Here is a 24,687-nt window from a genome sequence, read left to right on the forward strand (position 1 = left end):
AAAAAGAATACGTGTGTGTGTGTATATATATATATATATATATATATATGAATCACTTTGCTGCACACTCGAAATTAACACAACATTGTAAATTAACTATACTTCAATTAAAAAAAGAAAAAAAGAGACCAAAAAGGAGGGGACTAAGGTAGCCATTAGCTCTGATGTAGGCACAGCTTGAGGCAGTGGTTTTAACACTGTTGTGTGCTTCTGGATCATCTAAGATGCTTGTTAAAAACGCACTTATCAGGTGCCACTCCCAAGTTGCCTGAACTGCTTTATGGACACTTGATAATGGGTAATTAAATAAATGGGTATATGCTAGAGTTTGATTCAAAGCTGGCTTTTAGTATGACCTGGAAGTGAGGCTCTGGGGCTTCTTCAGCCGTTATCCACATCAGAACTGTGCCTGCTCTTGTGTATCTACCAAAAACAACTTAATATCTGTGCGTGAACAAATCGGTTTAGGTTGTAGGGTTTATTTATTCAATCATCTGTCTCTAATAGTTGAACCTTCCTTCCTTTGGAGGCTACAGTCTGTTTCCTGGTCTTGGCTTTGGAACATAGTCTGGCAGTGAGTAGGAAGTGAGAATTCTGTTGGGGGATTTGGCAGGACGGCATGTAAAAGCATTTCCCAAACTATTTCTGAGCCTGCTCAGAGAAATACCAACACTTCCAAATCTATAAAATGAGCTGTGATGTTTACTAAGTGGTGAGTTTGAAAGCACTGAATTTGCTGATTGATAAATGCCTGTTTGGAGAACAGAAAATACCTGCCAAGCACAATCTGCCACTCAGTAATTTTCAGGAAACACAGATGGCAGGCGTATTTGGACCTTAACAGCTCTGGTGACCTAGAGAATTTGTTTGTAGTTTAATTACTTTGCAGGTAAAACAGAGGACAGATGTATCACACTAGGTCCAGCAGCAGGATGAGCCTAGGTACTGGCCCAAACCATTCCTCCTTGGCTCCTTGCATGAATCCCTGGGAATATGGAGATAAAGAGTCCAAAAATCTGTGTGATGAGCTCTGCAGCCTGTGCTGCCACACAAGGCAGGTGAGAACCATTAGAAATGCCCCTGTTGGGATAATTATTAGGGCAGCCTCCTTACCAATAGATTGACATCCAGTGGGAGGAAAACCTGAGAGAATGGGCTGGGGGCAGGGTGGCGGGGGGAAGAGTAAGAGAAATAAGACAGAAAAAGAACTGGAAGATGAAACTGCAAAATTAAAGGTGATCCTGGCAAGACAGTAAGGAAATCCTATTTTGGCCAATCTTATTTTGGCCTACTGATTTGCTTTGCTGTCTGCTCCAGATCCAGAGAAGCCTAAAGATAGCAGAGAAGTCAGAAAACATAAAAGAAGTGATACCTGAAGAGCATGGAAAGGAAACAAAACAAAAAGTACTTATGGAAAAAATGTCATCCTTTTTGTGACGGGTTTTATTCACAGAAGTGACAGCGATATAATTGTCTTGTTATATAAATTAATGTATATTACCCTCACTGCACTCTGAAAACTCTGAATGGAGGCAGGATGTGGTATTTATTGTGGTATTCCCGGCACAAAGCATAATGTTTATAAATGGCAGGTGTTTTTTAAGTGAATGAACATAGTGAAAATGTCTCTGTTCAAGTGGAGGGGTAGTGGGCGGCTGGAGATGAGATATGAATTCTATGGGCACATGTAATAACACTCATATTTCAGAAACTGTGTCCCTTTGTTCCCTTACTGTTTCTTTCCTCTGTCCCTCTGCCATTTATTTCCTTCCCTTCCCACATTTCTTTCTCTCCCCCCCATTCATTTCCCTCCTTCCTTCCTTCCTCCCTCCTTCTCTCCTGAAATTGAGGCAACTGAGGCTAAAAAGGGCTAGCTGACATTTCCAACTTCCTCCATGAAGGTGATGATAGAGCTGGGACAAAGATAATCCCTTTGGTCACCCAAGCCAGGTCTCTTGTCTCCACATCACACACACTCTCCCTAGTTTAGATTTATGTACCGTCGAAGAGAGCCAAGCTGTCACCATAACACTGAATGAAGCTCCTAATTACTCTCTCTACATGGCTCTGAAATTATGACATCAAAGGAAATTAGTGGCACTTCACACTCTGCTGTATTTCAGGCATAGGAAATACTTGGTTGTGATGGCCATTAAGAGGACAGACATGAGTGATAGGAAACAAATTTTGTTAATAAGTATGTATCCAAAAGTACAATACGTGTAGATGATCAACACAGTAAGTGTTTTCTAAAATTGACTGCTCTGAATTTCAATTACTATCATGGGCTTTGTCACACTTCAGCTGTATGCTCACAACACCCAAATTAAAATGAAAATATGAAAAATCTGTCAGTTCATATTTGTTTGAGTATACAATTCCATAAATGTGCATGTTGTTTTTCTAGCTAAATCCATCTGTTATTTTGGTATCGTGTAGATGTATCCGTAATTATAATTTTAGTTTTGTATTGCAAAGTGAATGTTTCAGGAGGCAGAAGAGTTGAATACTATAAGCCTCTCAGTAACCTGGAAAAAAGTTACTTAGCCATAGTCCTACCCACTAATATTAAAACTAGTAATATACACCCTTACACTATTTCACGGAGGATTATGAGCCAAATTAAATGACATTCAATGCATAGAGGAAGTTTTCCAAAGGCCAGTAAAAAGCATTATTCATTTTACTTTTTAAGTGGAGTGAAATGGTAATATTTGCTGAGGGAATAGGAAGCACTATGAGGAATCAACCAACTTTACTTGCCCTCGTGCATATTCTTACTTTCCCCCAGAACTAATGAGCCCTGACTCTGCTCAGCAATACTGAATAATCGCATCTGAAGTTCTACTGAGATTTTGCTCTAGTGTTGGTTTTTTTCCTCTTGCATTTGTACCTTCCATTTACATTTACTTTCTCATCTATGCTTTGCTTATTAGAAATTGTGCTTTAGGGAGACTGTTTTAATTTTTTATTCTTTTACCCTGAGCAATGATTATTACTTGATGCAATTTAATTTAAAGGATTGGAAGGGAAGAAGCCATAGGCAGGGAGGGTAATTTGGAGGCTGCTAGCTTGTGAATCAGGTAAGTCCTTGATGAGTGATAATTAAGAAAGCCGTGACTTATAAATAAGAAACATAATATACTGTGTGTGTGTGTGTGTGTCTGTGTGTGTGTGTGTGTGTGAGAGAGAGAGAGAGAGAGAGAGAGAGAGAGAGAGAGAGAGAGAGAGAGAGAGAGAGATAAATGAGGTTAACATTTTTCTAAGTACTGGAACTTTAGAACAAGTATTTTACAAAGAAAATATCTGGCCAATACCCTTCAGCTTTCTCTCTCATCTTATACGAAGTGTTAAAACTGCAAAAAACACAAAAAAAAGAGAAAGCAAAATGAGTAATATAGAAAAAGTAGGTAGTTGAAGAAAATTTATTGACATAATCTGCCTTAGAAATTGTTCTTATTGTTCCACCTAGGGGAAGGGTAAGAGGGAGGGATAGATTGGGAGTTTGGGATTGACATGTACACACTGCTATATTTAAAATAGATAACTGGACTTCCCTGGTGGCTCCGTGGTTAGGAATCTGCCTGCCAGTGCAGGGGACATGGGTTCAAGCCCTGGTCCGGGAAGATCCCTCATGCCGTGGAGCAACTAAGCCTGTGAGCCACAACTACTGAACCTGTGCTCTAGAGCCCGCGAGCCACAACTACTGAGCCCACATGCCTAGAGACCATGCTCTGCAACAAGAGGAGCCACTGCAATGAGAAGCCCATGCACTGCAATGAAGAGCAGCCCCCACTCACTGCAACTAGAGAAAAAGCCTGCGCGCAGCAACGAAGACCCAACACAGTCAAAATCAATCAATCAATCAATAAATGTTAAAGATGTATAAAATAGATAATCAACAAGGACCTACCGTAAAAAAAAAGTACAAATATAACAAAGTTAAAAATATAAAAAATAAAACTCATCCTGTCACTTTAAAACCAAAAAAAAAAAAGTAATTGTTCTTATTACTTGCAATAAAGAAAACATGGCAAAGTTGAATCTTAAGCACTGGAAGAGATAAAATTCCACAAATCACTGTGTACCATGGGAAAGTTGAATGAGATGTTAGTGAGGGGGTGATGGAACCAGCTTGTAGGGTTTTGCTGGGTTTTGGGGGGTTGAACATAAAGTTATCCTGGAGGGAGCTAATATGCCATAAATCCCTACATCTGACTGGGTTTGGAAAACTACCCCCTGAGCATGTATGGAGGTTTCCGTTGACTAAACAAATTTAGGGCTTGTTAATATGTTTTAGTCAAGGCTTTTCTAATGGGCATCTGGGATTACTTCAGAGACAGAATTATGATCCCATGCAGAAATTGGTGGAAATTAATCTCTCTTTGAATGGTATACTTATCAGATTTAAATCAACTTTAGGTTAAACATTCTTCTTCCCCCAAAGTCTAAGAATTTCTGAAAATGTTTTGTATGTGTAGCTATGTTATTTAATGCTTTATTACCTGTGACTTTCTTGGTTTCCTATGATGTTAAACAATAAAATTCAGGTTAACTCACAAAACTAAATAACCTCCTGGTTTTTGTTTTGCTTTTTTGTTTGTTTTTGGCTTTTACATAATCCTACAGTTTCAAATACTAAAGACTTTGAAGCAACTTGTTAAACCGATAGGCCATGGATTTAGATTGCCTTGGTGCAAACCCCATTCCTACTATTGACTAGAAAAGCACCCTTAGGCCACCCTCTTTCAGTTTTCTTATTGGGTAAATTGGGAGAGGGAAGTGGTATTTGGAATCTTTATAGATACAGTTGTGAGAATTTTATCACACAGATCTTCCTTGACTCATGATGGGGTTATGCCCCTATAAACCCATCGTAAGTTGAAAATATCATAAGCTGAAAATGCATTGAATACACCTCATCTACCAAACATCATAGTTTAGCCTAACCTACCTTAAACATGCTCAGAACACTTACATTAGCCTACAGTTAGGCAAAATCATCTAACAGAAAGCCTATTTTATAAGAAAGTGTTAATAACTCATGTAATTTATTGAATAATGTACTGGAAGTATAAAACAGAATAGATGTATGGGTACAGAATGATTATAAGTGCATTGGTTATTTACGTTCATGATGGTGTGGCTGACTGGGAGCTGTGGCTCGCTGTCCCTGCCCAGCATCACAAGAAAGTATCGTAGGGCATATCTCTAGTCTGGGAGAAGATCAATATTCAAAATTCAAAGTACAGTTTCTACTGAATGCGTATGGCTTTTGCACCAACATAGAGTTGTAAAATCGTAAGTTGAACCATCGTTAAGTTGGGACCATCTGTATACCATGTGTCACCCTCATAGTAAGCATTAAAGAAAAGTCAACGACTATTTTTTTTTTTTTTCTTTTTGCGGTACGCGGGCCTCCCACCCCGTTGCGGAGCACAGGCTCCAGACGCGCAGGCCCAGCGGCCACGGCTCACGGGCCCAGCCGCATCCGTGCATGCGGGATCCTCCCGGACCGGTGCACGAACCCGCGTCCCCTGCATCGGCAGGCGGACTCCCAACCACTGCGCCACCAGGGAAGCCCTCAACGACTATTATAATAATTATTCAGTATATAAAACTCATTTCTCTTCTCCCAGTGACCTGATCCTTATCATAAAACACAAATGAAGATTTAGGACTGATGTCAGTGAGATGGCAGAATAGGAACCCTCAGACCTTGCTCCCCACAGAGACACTGACTTACCAACAATATATGGCCCAGAAAGCCTTTATGAGAACTCCAGAAACCATTGAAGATGACTCAGTACCCCAGGAAAGGGGAAAGCCAAGAATAGTCACATTGAAATGGGTAAGAAAAATTGTTACATTTCACCCATGATAGCCCTTCCCCAAAGCCAGCACAGCTTGGGGTGACTGGAAGAAAACACTCAACTCAGTGCTTGTCCTTTGGAGGGTAAGAGAAAAGTGGAACGTATACCCAGTATTCCAGCCATTCAGGGGGCTGCCTGAGGGACTGGCTTCTGTCCCCCCTGAGTTGGAGTGTTGATGGGGAACCAGCTTACTTTTGAACCCTGGGGGCTGCTGAGAACAAAGTAAAGCTTGGTGGCTTGTTGAAGCAACAAAGCACCTAGAGAACCATAACGGACACTGGAGGGAACAAGACATTACAAGATCCTGAAAAGCAAACTGGAAAATCTGTACAGTTGGGAAATTATATGCACAAGCACAGAGAAGACACATCGTCAGAAAATGTTTGAGATGCCCCTAGAATCTCTAGCCAGGTTGACTGGTGAAGGTCTTCTGTACAAAGCCAGTTTGTAAAGACCGGAAGAGGTGGATTTTTTTTTTTTTCAAATACCCAAATCCCAGCAAAAACCAACAAGGCATATGAAGACACAGGGAAACATGGCTCACTTAATAAAAAAAAAAAAAAATCTCCAGAAACTAAACCCAAAGAAACAGACATCTATGAATTAAATGACAAAGAATTCAAAATAATTGTCTTTTGGAAGCTTAATGAGCTTCTGTTAAAAAAAGAAAAAAAAAAGAAAATGATGTGTTGGTGAGGATGTAGAGAAATCAGAACCCTTGTACACTGTTGGTGGGAATGTAAAATGGGGCAGCTGATGTGAAAAACCGGCTCCTCAATAAATTAGAAACAGAATTATCATATGACCTAGGAATCCCACTTCTAGGTATATATCCAAAAGAACTGAAAACAGGATTTCAAAGAGATAATCTGCACACCTATATTCATTGCAGCATTATTCTCAAGAGCCAAGAGGTTGATATCTATCACAGATAAATGGATAGAGAAAATGTGGCATATACATGCAATGAAATATTATTCTCCCTTAAAAAAGGTGAAAATCCCATCATATGCCACAGTATGGATGAGCCTTGTGGATATTATGCTAAGTTACATAAGCCAAGAGGACAACTACTGCTTGATTCTACTTACATGTGATATCCAAATTAGTTAAATTCTTAGAAACAGAAAATAGAACGGTAGTTGCCAGGAGCTATAGGCATGGGGAAAAGGGGAGTTGTCTTTCATTAAAATCAAGACAACACACCCAAACTGGAGTCGTTCATGCTAAGCCCCACGTCACCAAACTGAGACTTAACTGAATTATAGTTTTGGCTTTCCCACAAAACGAATCTTAAACCAGTCAATCAGGAATCACCTAATCAGCATTAGTTAGATAATCTGTCTGAGAGACCCCAGACACCGCCTAAAGGAAAGAGACCTTGCAATAATCAACCCACTTTTTTTTTTTGGCCTAGTATAACTTCCTTGTTCCCATTCCCTTCTGCCTATAAGTCTTTCATTTTGTACAGTTCCTGAGAGCTCCTTTCTACCTGCTGGATTGGGTGCTGCCTGATGCATGAATCATTGAATACAGCCAATAGGATCTTTAAAATTTGCTCAGTTGAATTTCATTTCTTAACACTTTCAATGAGTATAAAGTTTCAGTTTTATAAGACGAAAATTTTCTAAAGATCTGTTGCATAGCAATGTGCTTATGGTTAACACTACTGTACTTAAAAATGGTTAAGATTTTAAATTTTGTTATGTGTTTGGTTTTTTTTAACACAATAAAAACAGAAGATTTCATGCTAGGGTAAGCTCTAAAAATTTATACTTCATCTATTCCCTTCTATTCCTATGCCGGCATTTTGTCACAATTTCTCTGTCTCTTCTCCTTGAACTTACCACTACTTCCATTTCCTTTGTCTTTTGAATTTTTCATTCAGTGCCAAATGTTTGAGAATAACAGAGTTCAAATTTCTTTAAGAGATGCTTATAAGAAAAGTACACAACTCTGAAGATTCAATCAACAGATGCTGGTCTAAACCACAATTGTTTCTCCATGCTACACCAACCTGTAGCTATAATTAACTCTCTGAGTAATCTATTTTGGGGGAGGAAAAATAATTTTCTCTCTTCCTTTCTAGTTGCTTGGCTGTAATAAAAGACAGATTAATAGGAGAAAAAACAAACAGAAGTTTAAAAACATGTATAACTGCTGTATACATGGGAAAGACCCAAGAAAACTGAGTAACTCCCTGAAATGGCCCAAGCCACCACCTTAAATACCACTTTCAGCTAAGACAAAACATATTGGGGGTGGGGTGAGACAGTTATGGGAGGTTATCAGGCAAAGCACAGTAAACAGGGTATGTTTGTTCTGCAGATTTAAGTCATGGCCTTCTGTATCAGTAGTTGTTTCTAGAGTTTTAGTCATTCTCCTCTTACTGGTACAGAAAGGGAGAAACTCTTACAAATGGAGATTTCCTTAATAAATTTAAATTTACCTTACAAAAGGGTAACTTCTACTTGGTTTTCAGAGCCTCTCTTGTGTCTATTTCTTAATATTAAGCAGCTCAAGATAATCCTTATGCCAAAGAGACATATTTTGGGGTGGCACATTCTGGCCCCCTTCAGTATACACCAATTCTAAAACTAGGGAAGGTATAGTAAAATGTACCTCCAGTGTTAGTAACGGCAAAAGTATATCACACAAAACAAAAAACAGACCAAAACAGAACAAAACATGAACTGAGTGTCCTCATCCTAACATTAGTTTCCTATCTGGATGGTTTACCTTTTTGCCAATTGCCTCCCCTGTCTCTTTGAAGCCCATCTTGTAGATTTCCCTTATCTTGTGTGAAAACTTGCTAAAAAAATAGTTAAGTCTGACCTTCCTTTGTAAAATAGAATTCCCCATTTCCATTTACCATTCATTAAAGAAAGAAGGGGCAGGGGGTCAGTATTTGAGGCCACTTTTCAATTTATTTTATTTTTTTTTGTTTTATTTTTGAGTTTCTATTCCGTGCCAAACACTGTATTAGGAGCAGAAGATTAAAACAAGACAAAACAAAACATACAGTCCATAGTTTTACGTTAAAGATCCTAGTCAGGGACTATCCTAGAAACTCAACGTGAATAAACTGAGGCACAAAGGGACTCGATCTGCTGCAGTAACCAAGGGAAGGTGGGCAGTGGTGTGGCCAGGCCTCTGAGACAGTGGGAACAGTGGTGCTCTCTCTGCCAGGCTCTGTTTCTCTGCGGTGGGCTCCTTTAACTTCTGTAAGCCAGCGTCTTCCACGAGTTCTTCAGCCTGGCTCTCACAGCTCTTGTCCTCACAGCTTCACCATCAGAGAGGGGCTGAGCAGAGCCCAAATCCCAGAGAAGCACTCTGACTTTCTGGCACAAAGTCTGTACCCATCACTGTGTCTAGGAAGATGCACGCCTGTGATTGGCAGCCTCTGTCAGGATCCTTTGTTGCAGTGAGAGCACAAATGACTGAGCTGTGTGTCTGTTTTGAATGTTAATAAGTATTTTGTTAGATCAAAAATAGATTTGGAAGAGAATCCCCTCCCCCAGGCCTAGGTTGAGCAAGACAAAAAGGTATGGATGGATTCATATATTATCCCCTGAGGCATTTCTCAAAATTATTTTTCACCCATCTATTATTCTCTTTCAAAGAGAAAGTTTAAAACAGCCTTGCTTGGAGTATATAACTACTTTTCCATCCGGACATAAGCATAATCATCTGTAAGTTCTTGGTTTAAAATTACTGCTGGTATCCTGCATTTTGCTTGTGATGTTTTATGTCTAGGCATCTATTTGGGTCAATTCTGTTAACTTATTTCTCCACAGGAAGAAGAAAACCATGTCCTGCCCTAGCATGTGGGAAGATTTTATCTCATTTTATAGAATGTTTTATATGGCATTCATTTAAATTTTCCTTCATATGATGGATTGCAGATCTCTCTCTTGTATAATGTCAGTTTGGTGCTAAAGTAAAATGTGAAGATTTACTGGTATCTTTCCAAAAGAAATATTATCCGTGAACTCTAAAGCAATAATATGAACAAAAAATTCACTAGAGGATGTAGCAGAATGAGGGAGAAATCTGGATGGTGGGAAGAAAAGAATCCCAGAAATAGCATTCTGGTTTGTTTGACCAAAGGGGGATAATCTGAAATGCTGAGCAACACAGTGTGCTGAGGTATTTGCATGATGATAGGGCACACAAAAAGGTGAAGCTCCGTATGATGGGTGTTTGAACCAGGTCATAAAGGGCCAACTTGGATGCCACAGACTGATTTCTGCATCATAGAAACATCCTCAAGGAGCCTGTGCTGAGCAAACATGCCATACAGGCTGAATCTGCAAATGCTTCACAGCTTTCACTTCTCCCCTAAGTATAATCTCTTGTGACCAATGAATCATTGTTTTCTCCCTGGTAATCCCAAGTGGTTTTACCAGTGATGTTCTGTTACTTTACTCTTGATTTGCTACAGACGGTTGTGAAAAGATGAATCACTTGTGAGTGCAGTGAGGAGATAAAACTCAAGACTTCAGTGCCTGGTTTACTGATGACTGTACACCAAGTACAGCAGCCCCCGATGGCAGCAAATGTCCATGAGTCCTTACGGGGAAGCAGAGAAAGGCCACTTCCTTCTCGGTCTAGTAGATGTGAAGCTATCGTCAGATGCCAACTACCAGGCTGCTGGTACCTGGTTAGGGTGGGAATTGCTTGTTCATAAGAAGCAATTGATGAATAATAAGTCATAAGAACATCCCTGCAAATACCTACCAATAAGTATGACCAGCAGATAAGGCTTCCTGTTGCTTTTCTTACAAAGAAATTTAATACTCTATTCCTGGGGAATAAAACTGGATCTGGGCCCATCAATTCTGGCAACTTATGCTTTCACTTGTGTCATCAAGCCACTTTTTTTCTGAAAAGGGTGTAGAAATTTGGTGCACTATCCCAAGCAAATTTATTCGTTCTCTGTTGACTTCTTCCTTCTTGTGGAATTTCTGTTCCTTCATTCCAAGAAGACTCTGATGGTTTTCCTAAACAATCACCCATAGCCTCTCATTCCTGAGCATCACCGGCTCATGCACTCATTTCATACATATTAAAGGCCAGGCACCGAGCAGCCCTGACTTTCGAGATGCTCAGCATAGAGAGAGGACATGTGGAAGAACATCAGTCATTGTCATACTGTACGATGAGATGAAAAGGGAGCATCCCCTGAGTCAGCCTGAGGACTGTGAAGATGCTTATGGGGACCCGTTAGCATCAAGTGAGCTGATTCTTGAGGGACAAGTAAGGATTAACCAGAAAAGTTAGCATACAGGCAGAAGAGGAGGAAAAGAAATTCCAGCAGATGTAACAGCATGGCCAAAGACCTGGAGGTTTGAGGGACCTTATGACACTGAAAGAATTGAAGATAGACTAGCGAGTCTGAATCTGGGACCTTATAGGTCACCTGGCTCAGTAGTGTTCAAATGTTTTCAGGGGGTAGAAGATAATCCCACTGCAAACAAGGCACGGGAAAACATCTCTATTCTCCCATGAATGTGGGCATGAAATGGAAAAAAAAAACTGAACCAAGCATGTGATTGCTTTTAAATAGGCACAAATCCAGAGGGAGATGGAAGAAATTGAAGACTGAGATAGAGGGGCAATTTCTAAGCCCCTCTTGCACTGAATCTTTTCAGGATGACTTTCTTCTTCCTCTTCCTCTTCCTCCTCCTCCTCTTCTTATCATTATAATTATTTTTGAATTGCTGCATGTTTTTTTTTTTTTTTTTTTTTTTTTTTTTTTTTTTTTTTTTTTTTTTGCGGTACGCGGGCCTCTCACTGTTGTGGCCTCTCCCGTTGCGGAGCACAGGCTCCGGACGCGCAGGCTCAGTGGCCATGGCTCACGGGCCCATCCGCTCCGCGGCATGTGGGATCTTCCCAGACCGGGGTACGAACCCGTGTCCCCTGCATCGGCAGGCGGACTCTCAACCACTGCGCCACCAGGGAAGCCCCTTGCTGCATGTTTATACTGCTCTCTATGTCAACCCCAATATTCAATTAAAAATCCAACTAGAGACTGACTCCAATTTGTAAATACATTATGTCCCCAAATCCCATTTCTAAATCAGCTGTTTTACTCACAATGTATTTGCCCATAGAATTAGTGTTTCAAAAGGCAGCTTTTGAAAACAGTGGTAGTTGGTGTATTTCAAGGAATTGGTCCACTTCATCCAAGTTATCAAACTTATGGGCATAGTGTTTTTTGTAGTGGTCTTTTATTATCCTTTTAATACAGGCATACCTCATTTTATTGTGCTTCACTTTACTGCACTTTGCAGATATTGCATTTTTTATAAACTGAAGGTTTGTGGCACCCCTGCATTGTTAGATGATGGTTAGCAATTTTCAACAATAAAGTATTTTTACATTAAGTCATGTACTTTTTGGGGGGGCTGCATTGGGTCTTTGTTGCTGCACGTGGGCTTTCTCTAGTTGCGGTGAGCAGGGGCTACTCCTTGTTGTGGTGCACGGGCTCTAGGCACGCGGGCTCAGTAGTTGTGGCTCGTGGGCTCTAGAGCGCAGGCTCAATAGTTGTGGCACACGGGCTTAGTTGCTCCGTGACATGTGGGATCTTCCTGGACCAAGACTCGAACCCATGTCCCCTACATTGGCAGGTGTATTCTTAACCATTGCATAACCAGGGAAGTCCCCAAGTTATATACTTTTTAAAAGACATAATGCTATTGCACACTTAATGGACTACAGTATAGTGTAAACATAACTTTTATATGCAGTAGGAATTAAAAAAATTTTTTTTGTGCAACTCACTTTGTGATATTTGCTTTATTGCAGTGGTCTGGAACCAAACCTGCAATATCTCCAAGGTATGCCTGTATTCTTGGATCAGTAGTGATGACCTCCCTTTTCTTATATTGCTAATTTGTGTCTTCTTTTTTATTAACTTCTCCTCCAGGTAAACAGATCTTGGCTCTCTTTCTCTAGATGTGCTTGTCTCTTCAGATTTAGGGGTAGCAAGTTGCCCTGTGACCTTAGTTCTTTGGTGGGTCCAAGAAAAGTCATTAATTTCCAGTCTGTCCAGCTTCTTCTGATTGTAAGGATAGGTATGACGACTTGCTCTTTATGTGTCTGTGCTAAAAGTAGAAGTGCAAATGTTTCTATGTATACATTAGGCTATTTGTATCCATGAAGTCAGATATAAAATGTATAATTTATTCTAGTTTATTCACAAAATTAAAATTCAAAGTTAAAATATTTTTAGGAAGAACGTTTTATGTCCAAAGAAAACATACATGGCAGAGCTGAGATAAAACTAAGCTTACACTAAATTTATGCTAGTATAATTGCATCTGTGTGAATTTGGTTCCCAGCAAACACTTATATACCCCAGACTGTGTATGAAACATGATGCTGGGCTCCACCAATATAGGAAGCACAAGGATAAAACCACCAAACTCAGGAAGCTGACATTCAGTCGGAGATAGACCAGTGAATAAAGAATATGACATATGTTATAAAAAAAAATATGAGCATGGTGTTATGGGAAGAATGAGGTGATCCTCAATATGAAAGTACAATTTCAGAAATAATTTTCCATATATCCATGTAGATTTCTGTCCTCAGCACTCTGAAATGCACTGAGTAATGGGGTTTGTCCCCTGGAGACCATGAGACTTTGGAGGATGCCAGAGACATATGTTAAAAGGAGTTCTGCACACAAATTGCATTAGCATCAGTGTTAATCCCCATTTCCCTAATCGGCTTATGGAAAGCCATCTCCAATATTGACATTTCTCTATTTTATCTTCTTTTCTAAAAACCTTATGATCTGGTTTTGACAGGAATAGACATATTTCATTCTCAAGAAAAATATGTATGTTTGAGATTTCATAGTGTTAAATGGTTTTTAAAAAAGGAGTATTATCGCATTCTTGGAGAACAAAATGCCATACATAGTCTCAGAAAGCAGAGAGAAACTCTACAAAGAATAATAGAATCACCTGACTGGCATCAGGACAGGCATTGCTTAGCAACCGTCTGTAATTTGCATTGATCAAGTCAGCAGGTTCCATGGTCCCAAGGAAGAAGGAGATCTCTACTATTCTTTAAAATACTTATTAATTTGGGGTCCAAAGTTTATGCTCAATTATTTCCTTTTGCTTTTATATTATCCTCCAGATCTGGGCATGGAGTGGTATGTGAGTCTCCTTTGCATTTTGACAACACATACAGACTACCTGTTTACAAAAAATGCTACAACTCTGAGATATCTCCCAGGCCACTTAATAAAACTGTCATTTTCCCTATGCCTCTATTATTATTTTTTAAATTTTCCTTTTCTCACACCCTCACCTCACAGACAATATGTGCTTCATTTACAAACCACACCAAGGATACTGATTTTTCTTGATAAGTTAACAGTACTGCCTCTTGGTTTTTATACTCTCTACAAGGCTAAGGAAGACTAGAGCTTAAAAGACAATACTGAAGTGCTTCCATAATTTAAACTGGAGTCACAACATCTTAGTTTTCATCTTTTGAGGGCCACCATTTGTTCTCTTTTGCTAGATCAAAGAAATGGAACAGACATATGAGCCCAAGTGGATGATTTACTAGAGTCCTCTTCAGAGAATAGCCATGGGCTTTTGGACTCAGCGTTCATGCCAAAGCCTAGTGAGCAGTGTCCCTTTCCTGCCCTCCCTTCTTATGGCCCTCTCATGAGGCTGTGGAAAATTTGAGAGGACCAAACTTCTTATAATTCTCAGCACACTGTATTCCCCTCCCGTATGTTTACAATCTTAAATGGTCTTTAAAATGTCTCTGTACCTCTGGCTTTCCCCTTTCTAAATGCTCCAACATGAAACCTGAATGGCTCCCAAGGCGAGCCCTTGGCTTTGCCTTGCAAGCCCTGGCTGGCCAGCCAGTGTAGTTACAGCAGGGCCTGATGCTGGCCTCTGTGATATGCCATGTTCAAGGCTGTCACCTGTGAGCTCAGTCTCTCCATCCATAAGCACACTGGACACAGTTAAAGATAAGAAAATAAATCTTTACCTGTCAAGTTGCAAAGAGACATATTTCTCTCCTCCTTTATTAAAGGGACTTGCTCAGTAATCCTGAAAATAAAACCCTGTAGTTCTAGTGCTTTATGCCTTGTCACATCACCACATATAAAATGAGCTAACCGTATGATCTGTTCTTCCACTGAGAAGAGAGGGCAGGTTTCCCAGTCAGAGCAGCAGAAGCCCTTCACTTGCCCTGGTGGAGTTAGGAATGGGCCAAACTCTGCAGTGAACTCACTCCTGTTCTGTGGAGATCAGAATCGCCAATATCTGCATCTACATAGTCTCCCTTGATCTACCAGGACATACTTGAAGTTGATTTGAAGGATGCTTAGGAACCAACATTAGCTTAAAGCCTTAGAATATGCTGTCTCTACCTGAGTAATTTTCTTATTAAAAAGTTTTTGGAAGAGAGAGCACATGAAAAAAGCAGAAGCTGAATCTACCAAATGTTCACTGGGTTGTTCTAATATTTTCCTGTGAGAATAAACTAATGAATTCATGGATCACTGATATATAAACTGCTCGAAAATTCCTTTAGTCTTTTGAAGGCCACAAAAGTGAGAGGAGGACCACAATGATCCACTTATTTCTTTCATTTAGCATTCACTGATCATCTGAAACACGATACCCAATGCCATAGACATGAGAAATACAAATACTACAAACAACTTCTTCTATAGTATATGCTTAAGAAATACACAGTCAACCAGAAACTGGCATATATTTCTCAAATCAAGTTGTAGATGTCAGTTTTCTATGCACATTAATTCCCGGGATGATTTAATTTCAAGTGCTTTTACTCATAAAATTACATATTTGGCTCTTCCCCACCCCATTCCACATTCTTAAGCTTATGTTATTTAAATCTGAAGAAAAAAATAAAAATAAGTAAAGACACTACTTTCAGTAAGAAACATACACATCAGGGGAACTTGAGGGCTTGATCTGTTCCCACAAGTAAGCTACAAAATGGAGCATTTGAGCTGTTCCACACATATCAAGCTCAAAGACTACTTATCTGAAACATCCAACAAATGGAGGCTATGGTGTTCTCTTGGCTTAGTCAAAGGATTTCCTCCACCTTCCATCTTGTTTTGCATCAACAGACCCAACCGAAAATCAGAGAGAAACCTCTTTGTTGCAAAGCATATCCTCCATGGTCACTGCTTCTATTGTGACTGTTGGAACTCATAAGTGCTAGTGAAGCAGGAGATAGATGGGCGCCAGGCTGAGCAGCTGGCATCTGTCCCCTGTGGACAGATACTCCAAGATAAAGATAATGGCGGGTCCTGCTTGGACAAAAGATAAAGAGACCATGTATTTCTTATTCTTGAGGTCAAGGAGACCTCCCCAACTACACATCCACAGAAAGGCTCCTCGGGGGTCAAAAAGGGAGGGGCACCACCCCATAATAGGTGTGTCAACCTCCCCATAGTCCTCTGTGCTGGAATCCCTCGACAAAAATATGTGCACACATGTTGGGAAGGGATCTAAGACAGGTCAGGTGTGGAAAAAGAAGTGAGATAATTAGCCAAAGGTAAACAAAGACAGGGAAGAACTGCCCTATATGGTGCGCTCCTCCTTTCTCTCTGGGTGTGCATCTCTGCCTTGCTTCTGTCTTAACCAAACGAACTGTTTCTCTGTGTGCTCTCCCACTTGTGCAGTGTCTCTAATTATAAACTTTGTATGTGTTTTTACAGCTTTTGCCTCCCTGAGAAATTCATTTTTCAACAGGGGCAAAGCCAGCAAAAGCCAACTTTGCTTCTAGCCTGTAGCCCCTGGTGGACTGGTGGCTAGGATTCCTGGTTTTCACCCAGGCTACCTAGGTTCATTTCCTGGGCAGGAACTAAGATCTCGCTTCAAGCCACCACACACTGCTGTCTCTTCAAGGTCACTAGGATTGTTGATCGGGGCCATATTGTTTAAGGCAGGTTTGCAAAGGCAGATGTAAATGGTGGAAGAGCCATTTTCCTGTAGGTGGTTTGAACTCAGACTTAATTGAGGGCTTCAGAAAGGAGGGATGATTCCCCAGAGAACATTAAAGAGAACTGACCAGCCTGACTTTCAGTGAGATTAGAGGCATAAAAGATCATATTTTAAAAAATGGCACCATACGTATGCCTCCAGTCAAGATATATTAAAGGATGAGATTTACGTTTTCACATAAAACAAACTTAAAAAAAAAACTGGCCAAAATATATGAAGAACTAGTTCTCAAGTCATCATGCAATGAAGGACAGTGATTACTGAGATTTGAAAACAAACTAGTCAACCTAACTATTGATGAGATGTATGAGGTAAATATGATGAAAAAGTGGCAACAGATATCAAATGTTTGGAGATGGGACAGGTCATGAGCCATAAAAGTAAGGAAGGACTCAGACAAGCCAAGAATGTAAAGAAAGATGAAGGGTGATTCTTCAGTTTGGGTTTTTATTTTATTTTGATTTTTGCTTGTTTTGTTTCTGTTCTCTTCTAGACACATGCTCCAAGTTTAGAGGTGAGATGGAGAGGCCCTAAATACAATGCAATTTGTGGCCAAAGTTCAGCAACTCAGGACCAGGAAAAAATGAATTAAAAAAAATCTTATCGACTGGTGGCAGCTGTATTTAAAGGGGATATGAGTTCTGTAAGGGATCTCAAACCAAAAGAATTGAACGATAAGACTGACCCATTTTCCCTACAGAGTTGTTGAGATGTATTTCATTTTATCTTATGCTAGATCTTTAAAGCCCAAACTGTAGTGGAGGAGTGGCGACTGTCCACTGAGTTGAGGTAGTAAATAATTCAGCTTCAATCCTCACATGGCTTCAATTTTTACATAATAGAGGTGAAAAGCAAACGTCTAAGAAATAGTTCTCAGGGACTTCCCTGGTGGTCCAGTGGGTAAGACTGTGCTCCCAGTGCAGGGGGTCCAGGTTCGATCCCTGGTCAGGGAACTAGATCCCACATGCATGCCTCAACTAAAGATCTCGCATGCCGCAACTAACATCTCGCATGCCGCAACTAAGACCCAGTGCAGCCAAAACAAACAAACAAACAAATAAATAATAAAAAAAGAAGAAATAGTTCTCATTTGTCTGTATTTGGAAGATTTTCTTATTATTATCAGTGCCCTAAATAAGAAGAAATTTCACAAGCTATTAACACTATTTAAATATTCAAATAATAGAAAAGAAAACTCCCTCTCCAGAAGACCTGGATAGCACCTCCCAGCCATGCTGAACTGGCTCTGGGCTTTCCAGACACCGGGTTCCCTCATTTTCTTCTGCTGGGTCAGCTATGGTGGCCGTGAAGACCCTGAACCCCAAGGCCGAGGTGTCCTGAGCCCACGCGGTGTTGGCCGTCAAATCAGCGTGGCCTGGGGGCTGCAGTACGTGCTGAGGACCAACTTGGGGCCTAAGGGCACCATGAAGATGCTTGTTTCTGGTGCTGGAGACATCAAGCTCACTAAAGATGGAAATGCGCTGCTTCATGAAATGCAAATTCAACACGCAACAGCCTCCTTAATAGCCAAAGTAGCAACAGCCCAGGATGACATAACTGGTGATGGTACTACTTCCAATGTCCTAATCATTGGAGAGCTCCTGAAGCAGTTGGATCTCTACATTTCTGAAGGTCTTCATCCCAGAATAATTACAAAAGGGTTTGAAGCTGCAAAGGAAAAGGCACTTCAGTTTTTGGAACAAGTCAAACTAAGCAAAGAGATGGACAGGGAAACACTTATAGATGTGGCCAGAACATCTCTACATACTAAAGTTCATGCTGAACTTGCTGATGTCTTAACAGAGGCTGTAGTGGACTCCATTTTAGCCATTAAAAAACAAGATGAACCTACTGACCTCTTCATGGTTGAGATCATGGAGATGAAACATAAATCTGAAACCGATACAAGCTTAATCAGAGGTCTTGTTTTGGACCATGGGGCATGGCATCCTGATATAAGAAAGAGAGTAAAAGATGCGTAGATACATACATCCTTACATGCAATGTGTCATTAGAATATGGAAAACCAGAAGTGAATTCTGCCTTTTTTTTTTTTACAAGAGTGCAGAGAAGAGAAACTAGTGAAAGCTGAAAGAAAATTCATTGAAGACAGAGTTAAAAAAATGATAGACCTAAAAATGAAAGTCTGTGGTGATTCAGATAAAGGATTTGTTGTTATTAATCAAAAGGGAATTGACCCCTTTTCCTTAGATGCTCTTGCAAAAGAAGGCATAGTAGCTCTGCGCAGAGCTAAAAGAATAAATATGGAAAGGCTGACTCTTGCTTGTGGTGGAGTAGCCCTAAATTCTCTTGATGACCTAAATCCTGATTGTTTGGGACATGCAGGACTTGTCTATGAATATACATTGGGAGAAGAGAAGTTCACCTTTATTGAGAAATGTAACAATCCTCCCTCGGTCACATTATTGATGATTAAAGGACCAAATAAGCAGCACACACTTACTCAAATCAAAGATGCAATAAGAGATGGTTTGAGGGCTGTTAAAAGTGCTACTGATGATGGCTGTGTAGTTCCAGGTGCTGGTGCAGTGGAAGTGGCAATGGCAGAAGCCCTGATTAAATACAAGCCCAGTGTAAAGGGCAGGGCCCAACTTGGAGTTCAAGCATTTGCTGATGCATTGCTCATGATTCCCAAGCTTCTTGCTCAGGCTCTGTTTTTTTTTTTTTTTTTTTTTTTTTTTTTTTCTTTTTTTGCGGTATGCGGGCCTCTCACTGTTGTGGCCTCTCCCGTTGCGGAGCACAGGCTCCGGATGCACAGGCCCAGCAGCCATGGCTCACGGGCCCAGCCGCTCCGCGGCATATGGGATCCTCCCAGACCGGGGCACGAACCCGTATCCCCTGCATCGGCAGGCGGACTCTCAACCACTGCGCCACCAGGGAGGCCCTCAGGCTCTGTTTTTGACCTTCAGGAAACACTAGTTAAAGTTCAAGCAGAACATTCAGAATCAGGTCAACTTGTGGCTGTAGACCTGAATACAGGTGAGGCAATGGTAGCAGCAGAAGTAGGCATAAGGGATAACTATTGTGTAAAGAAACAGCTTCTTCATTCCTGCACTGTGATTGCCACCAACATTCTCCTGGTTGATGAGATCATGAGAGCTGGAGTGTCTTCTCTAAAAAGTTGAATTGAAGCTTCCCTTGTATCATCTGAATCATAGACTCTACAGAGCGATCCTAAGAATATAGCTATGGAATTTTTGTCCAAGCTTCAAATGATTTTCAAAGGATTTTCTTTTCCCATATAAAAAAAGGAGAGAACACTGGCACCTATTCAGATTCTGAGGTTCTGATACTATAATTACAGTATTTTAAAAATTGCACTGTAGTGTACACATACAGGCCATACTTGCCAATAAACAGGATGTTTTGCTTTAGCTTCAGTGATATAAAAATACATGTTAGATAAGCATATGTTATCTACCTTGTTATTAAATATTCCTTGAAAAACAACACCACCAAAAAAAAAAAAAACTCCTTTAGTTTCAGCATAAACACACAGGCACTCCTTCCCACCAAATGCTCTCTCATCTTTATGACATCCTTTTGCTAATTTATAGCTGGGATTTCTGCCATGCTTCTAGTGAAATAAGACATGTTTATGACTAAGGCTTTCACACTTTCAAAATTTTTTCAACTACATACTTGAGGAACTTAACAATATCTTCCTTCCCTAAAGTCAGTATAATTCATAGAGATATCAATATTGAGCAATTTTAATTTCTTGTGGTTGTCAAACTCACAACCATATTTTACAGTTAGTGGATTAAGAACACCTTTAGCTCTCTCTTGAGTTTGTCAGAAGAGTAACTTGATTTCTTTGACCTGCTTTCATACTTTTCACCTTATGTTGTTAGACCATGGGATTTTATATTATTTCTCCCAATGGAAAATATAAGATTTCCATAAATGAGGGCCTGACATTTAAAACGTTTGTTTATTAGGTATATGATTTGCAAATATTTTCTCTCATTCTGTAGGTTGCTTTTTCATTTCATTGATTGTTCCTTTTGCTGTGCAGAAGCTTTTGAGTTTAATGTAGTCTCACTTGTTTATTTTTGCTCTTGTTGTCTGTGCTTTTGGTGTCATATCCAAAAATTCATTGCTAAGACCAATGTCAAGGGGCTTTTCCTGTACATTTTCTTCTAGGAATTTTATGGTTTCAAGTCTTAAATTTAAGTCTTTAATCCATTTTGAGTTGATTTTTGTGTATGGTGTATGATAAGGGTATAATTTCATTCTTTTGCATTTCTGTATACCATTTCCCAAACAACATTTATTGAAGAGACTATCCTTTCCCCGTTGTGTATCCTTTTTTAAAATTGACATATAACTGACATAAAACATTATATTCATTTCAGGTGCACATCAGAATGATTCGATATTTGTATATATTGTGAAATCAACCACTGCAATAAATCTAGTTAGCATCTGTCACTATACATAGCTACATGTTTTTCTTGTAATGAGAACTTTAAAGATTTACTCTCTTATCAACTTTCATGTATGCAATATAGTATCATTAACTACAGTCACCATGCTGTACATTACTTCTCCATGATTTATTTATTTTATAACTGGGTGAAATGGGTGAAGGTAGAAATGGATGAAGGTGGTCAAAAGGTATAAACTTCCAGGTATAAACTTCCCATTGTGTATTCTTGGTGCACATGACAAAGTAAATACTATATAATCTCACTTATATATGGAATCTTAAAAAAAAGTCAAACTCACAGAAGGAGAGAGTAGAACAGTGGGTTACCAGGGGCTAGAGGGTGACAGAAATGGAGAGCTATCAGTCAAAGTGTATAAACTTTCAGTTGTGAGGGAAATAAGTTCTGGGGATCTAACCTATAGCATGGTGACTATAGTTAATAACACTATATAGTATATCTGAAATTTGCTAAAAGAGTAGATTTTAAGTATTCTCACCACACACAAAAAATGGTAACTATGTGAGGTGATATATGTGTTAATTAGCTTCATTGTGGTAATCATTTCATACATATATATATATATACACACACACACATATATATATACATATCAAGTTGCAACGCTGTATACCTTAAATGTATACAACTTTAATTTGTCAATTATACCTCAAAAAAGCTGGAATAAAATAAAATACAATACAGGTTCATTGCTTCATAATGTTTTCATTTGGCAGTGAGACCCAGGGTTGCACTATCAGTAGATATGCAACGTATTTGAATATAAAAATTTTCCTCAGCATGCACTGTCAACAGACATAGATAATTTGGCTTTGTTTTTGAACATGTTACAAACAGGATATTAATTCTTAGATGACTTTAGCTCAAAGGTCAATTCCAGAATAGACTCTGGCAATATCCACATACTCCTATAATAGGTTCTAATAAGAAACACAAACATATCACGCCTATAAACCCAAGTTTCAATCACTACTTTGGACCCAGAATTAAGGATGATGGTGAAACCAACACTATTGCGCTTCCATACAGCTTCTCTACCAGGCCTACAAACTCATCTGACAGCCCTAAGATCAGCCAGTATATCTTACTTCCTGATATATATCAGGTATTTTTAAAATATTTTTATTGTAAAATTAATGATCCATGTAGAAAATTCAGAAAATCCAGAATTGTAAAGAAGAAAATAAAATAACCTATAGTTCTATATTCTAAAGATAACTTCCGTTATTTTGGTGTGTTTCCTAGAAATATTTTTTATCTTTTTGTTTTTGTTATATTATCATGAACACCTTTTCATATCCTTAGACATTCTGTAAAAGGAATTTTAATGGTTGTATAATGTTTTACTGTATTCAGGTAATACATAATTTATTTAACCTCATTGCTATAGTGAAGAACCTGTTTTAAACATTTTTTAATATTGTAATGTGGTACATGTGCTGGAATATAATACATAATTTATTTAACCTCATTGCTATAGTGAAGAACCTGTTTTAAACATTTTTTAATATTGTAATGTGGTGCATGTGCTGGAATATAATCCTCTAACTCACAGGAGATACACACTTCATGCATTTCTCTTTTAAATCATCTAGCATCCTTGTCTTGGCTCACCAACACTCTCTATCACACTATCTTGGAAATAATAATTAGTCACGGGGTGTTTTCGTGACCTAAGTGCAGGTCAATCCAAGACATTTTCTGGTTTGATAGAGAGATGCTATGAAAATAGGGGAAGTAATGCTCTTTTATCTCTGGAGTTGCTAAAGCAGACAGGGTGGAAACCTGCAGCTGCTGGGGTTCGTATTTTCTTCTTTGAGAGGAAAACTATCTGAAGAGTGAAGTCAAGTAAAACGAACAGAGAGAAATGATAGATGAAGTACAGGAATGTCCTGGCATATTCTGGTTCTTGCTGCCTGACCCTGGGAGCTGGGGATTGCTACTCCTCCTTCAATTTTGTGAATTTCCTTTGTAGTTTTTCTAGCTTTAGGAACAGCCACATTTCCACTTTTCATTTAAATTATTTTGGGCTGGGTAACTGTCACAATTGAAAAAAAACTTTTGTTTATTTTGGCATCTATAATTTCTTTCTGAAGACTACTTTTTAAAGTAGAACTTAGCATTCAAAGAATAATATTTCAAAGCTCTTGATACATATGGCAAAATCGAATTACAGAGAATTAACATCAACTTGCACTGTCAGTAATGAATGTACGCCATAGACAGGTTTCTGAAAAAACTCCAAATGATGATACAACTGTTGTTTTGAGGTTGCTTCTAATTCTGAATTTTTATTTTATTTATTCCACCAATATTTATAAAGCAGCTGCTACAGTGTGCCAGGAATTGTCCATGAATTAGAATGCAAAAAATGACGACACAGGCCTGACTTAAATGAGTTCACATCTGGTTGGGGAAGAAGAAGCCTTCCTATCCAAATATATCATGGACTTCCCTGGTGGCGTGGTGGTTAAGAATCCGCTTGCCAATGCAGGCAACACGGGTTCGATCCCTGGTCCAGGAAGATCCCACATGCTGCGGAGCAACTAAGCCCATACACCACAGCTACTGAGCCTGCGCTCTAGAGCCCATGAGGCATAACTACTGAGCCCACATGCCACAACTACCGAAGCCCGTGCATCTAGAGCCCATGCTCCACAACAAAAGAAGCCAACGCAATGAGAAGCCCTTGCCCACAAAGAAGAGTAGCCCCTGCTCGCCACAACTAGAGAAAGACTGCGCGCAGCAATGAAGACCCAATGCAACCATAAATCAATCAATCAATCAATCAATCAATCCAAATATATCATGATGCAATGAGTAATATACCAATAACATGCTTGGAAAGTGAGCAAATGGGAGGCTATCAGCACCTGGACTGGCTTTGTGGAATTGATAGAAGGTATACAAGTTTAAGAGTCTCCCCACAAGAGGGGATAAGAAGTGTGGAGCAGGCATACCCATAGAAAAGATCTGAGAAAGCTGCAGAATCCCTAATAGGGTTGAAGGAAGGTATTTTTCTCCTGAAATCAGTCAGTAGAGACTGCAGGAGGTGACTGCTTCTTCAAATGCAAAGTCAGTAATGTAAGACTTCAAGGAACATGAAAAAAAATTAAGAAAGCATGATACTACCAAAGGAACACATTTTCCAGTAACTGACCCAAGAAATGGAGATATGCAATTTGCCTGATAAAGAATTTAAAATACTTGTTTTAACATACTGAACCATTACATTGTATACCTGAAATATAATGTTAAATATCAATTATGCTTGTACGAAAAAATAAAGCAAAAGAGTTGTTTTCACAAAACTCAGTG

At 39.4% G+C, this 24,687-nt stretch overlaps 1 pseudogene across 1 annotated transcript; it reads left to right on the forward strand.

Annotated features, from left to right (window-relative positions):
• The first annotated feature begins 18,193 nt into the window (after window positions 1-18,193).
• Window positions 18,194-20,182, forward strand: LOC308609168 (T-complex protein 1 subunit zeta-like; annotated as a pseudogene). Its single transcript has 2 exons — window positions 18,194-19,567; window positions 19,808-20,182. The product of its transcript is annotated as a T-complex protein 1 subunit zeta-like (transcript).
• The last annotated feature ends 4,505 nt before the right edge of the window (window positions 20,183-24,687 follow it).

This window comes from Mesoplodon bidens, assembly GCF_964165515.1.
Source record: "Mesoplodon bidens genome assembly, chromosome: X".
In the NCBI taxonomy this organism is placed as follows: Eukaryota; Metazoa; Chordata; class Mammalia; order Artiodactyla; family Ziphiidae; genus Mesoplodon; species Mesoplodon bidens.